The 8186-nt window shown below is 41.3% G+C and overlaps 1 pseudogene; it reads right to left on the bottom strand.

The window, feature by feature from the left end:
• Window positions 1-5890: 5890 nt before the first annotated feature.
• Window positions 5891-6602, bottom strand: LOC112415852 (cytochrome b5 domain-containing protein 1 pseudogene; annotated as a pseudogene).
• Window positions 6603-8186: the final 1584 nt, after the last annotated feature.

The raw sequence follows: 8186 nt of genomic DNA, 5'->3' as shown, positions 1-8186 counted from the left end.
TTTAAGATTTTAGTATATTTAAAAAATGACAAGAAGTTTCCCTTTACCCAACACATCCTTAGCAATTAGGCCTATGGCTGTTGCCTTTTTTATTCATCTTCTGAAAAGTCTTTCTTAAAACAGTTATTAGTGCAGCAATAAGATGAGTTATGACAACAAGTAACAATACCTCCATTATTTGTTAAAGAAAAATTTAGTAAAGAATCACAATTATTAATCAGTTAATGTTTTATTTGTTTACAAGATGCTGTGTAATGACAATATTATATATTGTATTGGCATGTCATTAAATTTAATTCATATTAATACAGAGGTAAAGAAGTAGAACTGTAAAATAAAATATTTATATTATCTGTCTGAATTCCAAGTTGAGATACTCATTTCATGCCATGTATTATTTGTTACCAATCAGAAATCATAACGTAGCATAATTTTATGTCTGGGAAATTGCAGAAGTTTGAAGAAAAATATATTTCTTCTTAAGTTGTTTTCCTACATTGACATATAATTCTTAAATTCACATAGCATTTTGAAAGAGGTCTATTCATCTGTAAAATAGTTCAAAAAATATACTTCCACTTTACAAATTCACTATTTCAATGTCAATGACAGATGCATTAAACATTGGTCAACAGTTTCAATGGTCTTCAAAGTAGGGCACCGCCACACCTTAATTGCTATGCAAATTGGCCCAGTGGTGTGTGGGGAGAAAATGTTAGAACATGTATTTCTTGTTAACTTTTGAAAATCTGATCCATTTAAAATGACTATTTTTATGAATTCTTATAATATATACAATATTAGTACAGGAACACATGTATGTTACTTATAAATAAATAATGGATGTACTGCTTCTTTTTTCCTAATAGTATTGCTCAGTTTAAAAATTTTGTAGACACTGTCTCTAGATATAAACTTCATTGTTCTCTTTTGTATGACTTTTACCTCATACAGTGCTTGACACAGAGTAGAGATGCTCAGTAAATATTTGTGAATGAATAATTAATCAGAATGGGTAGAGAAGGGCCCCATACATTACTTAAATCTGGGAATGCCATGGAAACAGGCCCAATATATAAGTAGGCAGAGTAAATGGTTTTCTTTTTGCCGTACACAGGCCTCTCACTGTTGTGGCCTCTCCCGTTGCGGAGCACAGGCTCCGGATGTGCAGGTTCAGCGGCCATGGCCCACGGGCCCAGCCGCTCCGCAGCATGTGGGATCTTCACGGACCGGGGCACGAACCCGTGTCCCCTGCATCGGCAGGCAGACTCTCAACCACTGCGCCACCAGGGAAGCCCAGAGTAAATGTTTTCCAGACCTTTTTTTCAGGACACTTAGACTTAGTGATTGCTGTGATACTGCATTGCCCCAGGAAGCACAGAGCCTCCTAAAATGCATTCCCCCTCATTTTTAAACTTTATGCAGAACAAGAACAAAAATAAAAACAAATAAATAAACATAAGTGGTTGATAGGCTAGAATTCCGTTTGGACTTAATGAAGAGGAGATTAGGGAAGAATTTACTATTGACTCTAAAAATGTGGAAAGGAAGCAAAATGAGGTGTTGACACAGATACAAAACCATATCTTCTGCTAATGTTCAAAGCCTAAACCTTAAGAAGGGATATAATTTAAATTTGTTATAGATCTTTATACCTTTAAGTTTATATAGGTTTCTTAGAGTCTTTAAAATTAAGTAATAAGGAGAAATAGAAATTTAGGGGAGAGTTCTTTTTAGAAAGGAATGAGTGACTGCATAGCTTCTCATACAGAAATTATAGTCCTGCTGTTTAGGAGGGAATGGGAGTATTTTCTCAGGCACCTGCACTGTGGTCCTCAGCAAGGTGTAGGAAAGGAAGGAAATAAGATTGCTTATGTACAGTTAAACTTGATGATCAGAGCAGAGGACATATGCAAAGTAACTAGAAAGACAGGAGTCTTGGCTGTCCCCAGACTGAATGAATCACCATGTCCAAAGAAAGGCTTGCCAATAAGGTGGGGCTGTTCAGTCAAGGAGCACCCGCTGACCTAGCAGCTGGACTTCATAGTGTTTGATCTCCAATGAGTCCTGGTATAGTTATGGATGCAGGGAATATTACCAGTGAACTTTAAAGGGTGTGTTTTTGCTTTTTTTTTTTTTTAAAGCAAGACCTTCCCCCTGCTGAGGTTCAAGTTAGTGTTTCTGCCTGATCTGATTTCATCCCAACAAGGAGCCTTCTGAACAAAGGTCCTTTTTCTGATTTGGCTGCTCACAAGGGCTCACTTACAAGGAGAAAAATATACTGATTATATGAATTTGGGTTTTTCCTGATTCCTGTGATAGTGGTTTCTTAAACGAATTAAGTGGCTTCTGATGATGTTTGGGGTTCAAGCTGAAAAGGTGACCATGCTGAAGAGCCCAGCAGTCCAATCTAAGAGAGTTCTTACTCTGCATGAACTGGTGTCTTCTAGTTCACATTCTTTTTAGGAACCATGAATCTTGCTTAGGTCTTATCATTCCTCAGTGAGGATAAAAGTGAAATATTTGGCATTGCAAAATGTTGAAAGGCTGGACTGAATCCAGGATTTGTCTGTCCGATGAACCAGCCTTTGCTTAAAGAACTTAGCTTGGCTACCTCTTCTGTGCGCTCTCTCCCTTACCCAGGAAGGAATTTGAACACAAAGCACCGAGTCCTTTCTCATCTGTGTAAAAGAACAAAGAAACTACAAAAAACTTGAAGAATAACTTGGACATGTGTTATGAGTTTTCTTAAAAGGGTGGCACAGTTATTTCACACTGTGCATCATATAGCAAGCCACCCCCCCACACACATATCTATTAGCAGCTCTCCTTCTCCACGTTTTCACCCTTGAGCAGCTATTTAAAAATGAGTCTCTCTCCCCAGCCTTTCTCTGCAAGTAGTTCTATCACCCACATAGCCTGAATTTCAGTCCTCAGCCCAGACCCTTCCAAAATCCCACCTAACATCTGGCTTGCCCTCTCCTGAGAATAGTGCATTCCTCATGCTGAGCAGTCCTCCTGGGATGCTGGAGAAAAAAACCTCTTACTTCAGCTCAGCAGTGAAAACAAAAACCTCCTTAGAAATAGTCTTTGACATGATGTGTCACTTTTGTGTTAAAAATAAGCAAGTATCAGATGGATGATTTCTTACCTTAGCATAGGTACAAATTCTTTAAAAATATGAAAATAGCATATTGAGAGATTGATTATTCAAACCTTTGAATTTGGTAACAAATGACCCTATCACAGGAAAAAAGAAAAGGGCTTTGAAAAGAATTCCAAGGGATATTTGAAAGTATTTAGTAATGAAGAAATAAAAGAATTGTGTTTTTTTCTTTTTGCGGTACGCGGGCCTCTCACTGTTGTGGCCTCTCCCGTTGCGGAGCACAGGCTCCAGACACGCAGGCTCAGCGGCCACGGCTCACGGGCCCAGCCGCTCCGTGGCATGTGGGATCTTCCCGGACCAGGGCACGAACCCATGTCCCCTGCATCAGCAGGCGGACTCTCAACCACTGCGCCACCAGGGAAACCCAAAATTGTGTTTATTTTTGATATTACAGAGGTAATTGCTAGAAAAACCTTCCTCTTAATCTCAAGCCATTACCCAGGTTACTGTAGTTTTATTTTTTAATTTTTAATTTTTATTTTTTTGAGTTCATTCAGTCAAAATTTACTGAGCAGCAGCTGTGTGCCCAACATTGGGAATACAGCAGTGAACAAGATGGACACGATCTCTGCCCTCATGAGCTTACAATCTAGCAGCCAGCCAGCCAATTACATCCATAATTTTAACATTACTATTGTAATAAGTGCTCTGAAATAGGCATGGTGCTAAGAGAAGATTTAACAGAAAGTCTTGACCTGCATCGAGAAATCAGAAAAGGTCTCTTTGAGGAAGAAACACTTAGGATCAGCAAGGTGGGAAATGGAAGAGTGTTGTAAGCAGGGAGAACAGCCTGTGTGCCGGCTCTGAGGCAAGAAAACCTTTAGTGAACAGAAAGCCAGGGAACAAAGAGGGGTGATACAAGGTAGAGGCTGATTTATGCAAGGTCTTTGTATTTAGGACTTTATTCCAAAAGCAACTGGAAGCCACTGAAGAATCTGAAGGAGGAAAGTTAGGTGTTTAGGTTTGTCTTTCAGAGCTCACTCTGCTGTGTGTGGAGGACAGAGTGGAGTTGGGAGGACTGGTTAGGAAGTTATTGCAGCAGTCCCAGGCCAGAGGTGATGATAACAGCTTCGAGAAAAGAAGATGGATTCCAGAGATGCTTAGGACACAGAGTGACTGGGTGTGTGAGGAAAGGGATATGTTTCTGGCAAGAGGTACTAAAGTAGGAAACTCTGGAAGAGGGATGAGTTTGGGCAGGTCCCATAGGCACAGACCCTGTGGCTAGGGTTACAGCAATAGCATAGCTTTGGTTCTCAAATAGTTTAGGGTTTAGTTGAGCAAACAAGATACACATGAAACAACTGCAGGTGGATACAGATGTCTCCACCTCTGTCCATGCCGTTCATAGTCAGCCCCTCAGCGCACTCCTCTGCAGCCTACCCAGTGTCTCATAGGGGGCCACCTTCCACAAAGGTGCGCTCACATCTCCCTGCTTTTTTGCCTGCTACTGTCAAGAAATTCACCTGTGATTCTCATTCCCCTTCCCTGCTTAGGTCATAGGGGACCAAATCTGGCCACTGCCCTCCATGGTTGTTCTCTTTTGAACACCAGAAGTTTTCTGACTTAATTAGCACTTCTCTTTACATCACCTCTGTCAAGCCCCTTCTTGTAGAGTCACCATCTGGCAAAGTCGACCCTGTCTTCCTCATCTTCCCTTCAGAGGCCCAGGCTCATCATGAATATACATGCTGTTGCCTCCTTTTTGCTCCCCCTTCTAAATGGTCCCAATCCAAAGGCCCTTTCCCACTCTAATTTTCCTGGAGTCAGTATATACCCACCTCTTTGCCTCAGAAAAGTCAGAGGAAAGTTTTGCTATGGGATTAACCATGAAGTAGCCTCAATAGCTATGACTCAGCTGACACATAGCCTTCCCTGTGTCCTCTCTGCCACTGCAGAACTCTGCTATGTCCCTTGCAAAGACAATAACTAAAAAAACAAAACAAAAAAGCACAACACCACAGCTGACTACACAATAGGCCTATAGGTTCCCATTGTGCAGTGAGCCTGGACATTGAGAAGAACATAGACTTTGGAATTGGGAAGACCTGGGTTTGCAATCTGGTTACTAACTGGTGTGCCTTTTGTGCTATTATATCTTGCTAAGCTTCAGAATATTTATCTGTAAAATAGTGGTAATGGTATCTGTCTTATGGGTAGTTGTATTAAATGAGGAATATAAAGCACATAGCATAATATCTAGCCTGAATTACCTGGTGACCATTCACTTCCTTCTTTCCTCTTGGGTTTCAGCTGCCAAATACTATTCAGAAGAGAGATTAGCCAGTTTTATATGGCCAGTGATAGACATTTCCTATTCCTGTCTTTGTAAATCCCATCTTCCTGAAGCCACCCCATTTCCATCATTGCCAGAAAAGTTCTTCCATCCCTCATCCCTGTGTTGGACTTCTCTTTCTCTTACTATTGAAAAGTTCTGCCTGAGCTCTCTCTGACTATCCTCTTCTACATCTCCCTGATCTAAGATACTTTATTTTCTTGTATCAGTCCTAAAAATTAATTCACTTCTAGCATTCTTCCTAACTTTCTCAGAGTAAATTGTAATTAACCCGAGGAATAGGACCTTTACACTTCAGTCGGGCATGGGAACCTCAGGCCAGCTCCCAGAGCAGAATGGAGGTCTAGGTCCAGGTACTGCCCTCCCTGCTCCATCCCCACCTCTTTTCCTACAGGGCACAGAAACAACTAAACTCAAAATATGTCTTGAGCCTACGTGAGCATACATCTCCCTTTCTGTAGCTCTGTGAGGTCATCATTGAAGTACAGCAGTACTGCAGGTGTGTAGAGTGTACTATCCATATTGAGATAATCAAATTCTTCCTCCTCATCCCAGATGCCATTCTCTTCCAGGGTATAATCCATGTCAGGTTCTCCGCTTCATATTTCCATGTGTAGCTGGCAGCATGCGCAGCACAGGGGAGATAGCTGTGTAGGATTTCCCACACTGATTCCTGGGCCCCCACCTCCGGTGTGTGCTCTTGCGATGTGAGCGTGTTAATGATGCAGGTATTCCGGGTCTTGGCGGACAGCCGCCCCACCTCGTAACGCGACCCCTGCCACCAAGGCTTCCCGAAATCATTGGCCCAGTCCGAAAGGGGCAGCTGAGGCGGCACGTGCAGAAAGCAGCCCCGGAGGGTGCGGTATCTCAGGGAACCGGTCAGCGGATCTGTGTGCTTTGCCGATGTCTCTGGTGTCTGGATCAAACCAGTGGCTGATGTCCTGGCCCGCAATTTCCACGATGGGTTTCGGCAGCAGGTCTCCCTTGTACTCCTGTAATAACGGCATTAGGTCGTACATGTTTCCCAGGTAAGACAACCCAGAGGTCTTCCGGCTGGTAATGTTGGGCCACCTCTGCTGGCGTGAAAGAGTGACGCTGAAAATAGTCAAAGTCTGGCCCGGCCACTAGGCCCTGGCGTGGCATGGCTCTTGCTCTATCTGTCACTGACTCCTTTAGTAGCTTCCTCGCTTTTCAGCACGCAGTCACTGCTGCATCCTCCCTCTCGTCCAGGAGCTAACGTGAGCGCGTTTATCCACTCCAGGTTACTGTATTTTTTTAAAATATATTTAATTTGGAGGTCTTTTATATTTCTGACATTATAACTGTACTATGAGTTCATTGTACACAATTTTTCCCCCCCCAACTTTAGAGATATAATTGACATATGGACTTGGAGATACATGTAAATATTGCAAAATGATTACCCCATAGCATTAGCTAACAGCTTCATCACATTACATAATTACCATTTCTGTTTTGTGGTGAGAATACTTAAGATTTACTCTCTTAGCAACTTTCAGAGGTCTTTGTATTTTGTTTTTATCGTATTCTAGGGAAAACCACTTGGCTAGACTTGGCCCAATGTCAAGCCATGTGATGCTACATTTCTTGGAACTTCATTTTCTTCATCTGTAATGTAGGATTAATATTTGCCCTGCTATGGAGATTAAATGGTATTATTAATATATGTGTAATAAGGAAAATTTTAACAACTGATACCACAGTGCTCCCTAGGGAGAAAGTTAAGGGACAGTTGCCTATATGCTAGAACATAAGGTGAGAGTTTGAGTTTTTTTACCCTCAAAATTATTTATCCCTCCAAAAAAGACAGCAACCTTACATTCAAATCTCATAGGACATTATTTCAGTAGTATCATGTTGGAGGACAAAAACTATTTGCGAAGATCAGCCTGAAACCACTTCAATCAATGTTAATTTCAGTTGTTTATAAAGGTCACTCAAGAGAATTGGTTACAAAAAAGGACACAAGGAAATTTAACCCAGCTGTAATCATTATTCCCCAGTACAAGCTCTCACTTGCAAGTGTTGAATGTCATTGTAAATAAGGCTTAAAGGTCAATTTAAAAAGCAGAAAATTAAGTGGTTACATTATGGAGACCATAAATAACAGGTTGATTTTTATGGCTTGGGCTGACTGGATTAAGTATGCTGTACTTCAAATTAGTTAGAAAGGAATGAACTTCATGTGTTTTAGAGAACTGTGTTAGATGAATCAACAATGGCTCTATGGATGGCAAAGACACCTATGTCAAATATGAAGAATTTGTTTCCCCCAGTTCTGTGGAGCTCCTGCACTCAAGCCCTGCTGGCCTTCAAATGCAATTGCTTTGGGGATTCCTCCTTCGGATGCCAGACCCTCAGACTGGGGAGCCTGATGTGGGGCTCAGGACTCTCACTTTTGTGGGAGAACCTCTGCAGTCTCTTCAATAAATGGTGCTGGGAAAACTGGACAGCTACATGTAAAAGAATGAAATTAGAACACTCCCTAACACCATACAAAAAAATAAACTCAAAATGGATTAAAGACTTAAATGTAAGGCCAGACACATAAAACTCTTAGAGGAAAACATAGGCAGAACACTCTTTGACATAAAATTGCAGCAATATCTTTTTTGTTCCACCTCCTAGAGTAATGAAAATAAAAACAAAAATAAACAAATGGGACCTAATTAAACTTAAAAGCTTCTGCACAGCAAAGGAAACCAC

This window comes from Neophocaena asiaeorientalis, unplaced genomic scaffold (assembly GCF_003031525.2).
Source record: "Neophocaena asiaeorientalis asiaeorientalis breed wild unplaced genomic scaffold, Neophocaena_asiaeorientalis_V1.1 scaffold118, whole genome shotgun sequence".
NCBI classification, from domain to species: Eukaryota; Metazoa; Chordata; class Mammalia; order Artiodactyla; family Phocoenidae; genus Neophocaena; species Neophocaena asiaeorientalis.
The sequence above is the reverse complement of the archived record's forward strand: the minus strand, read 5'-3'. Positions and strand labels throughout refer to the sequence as shown.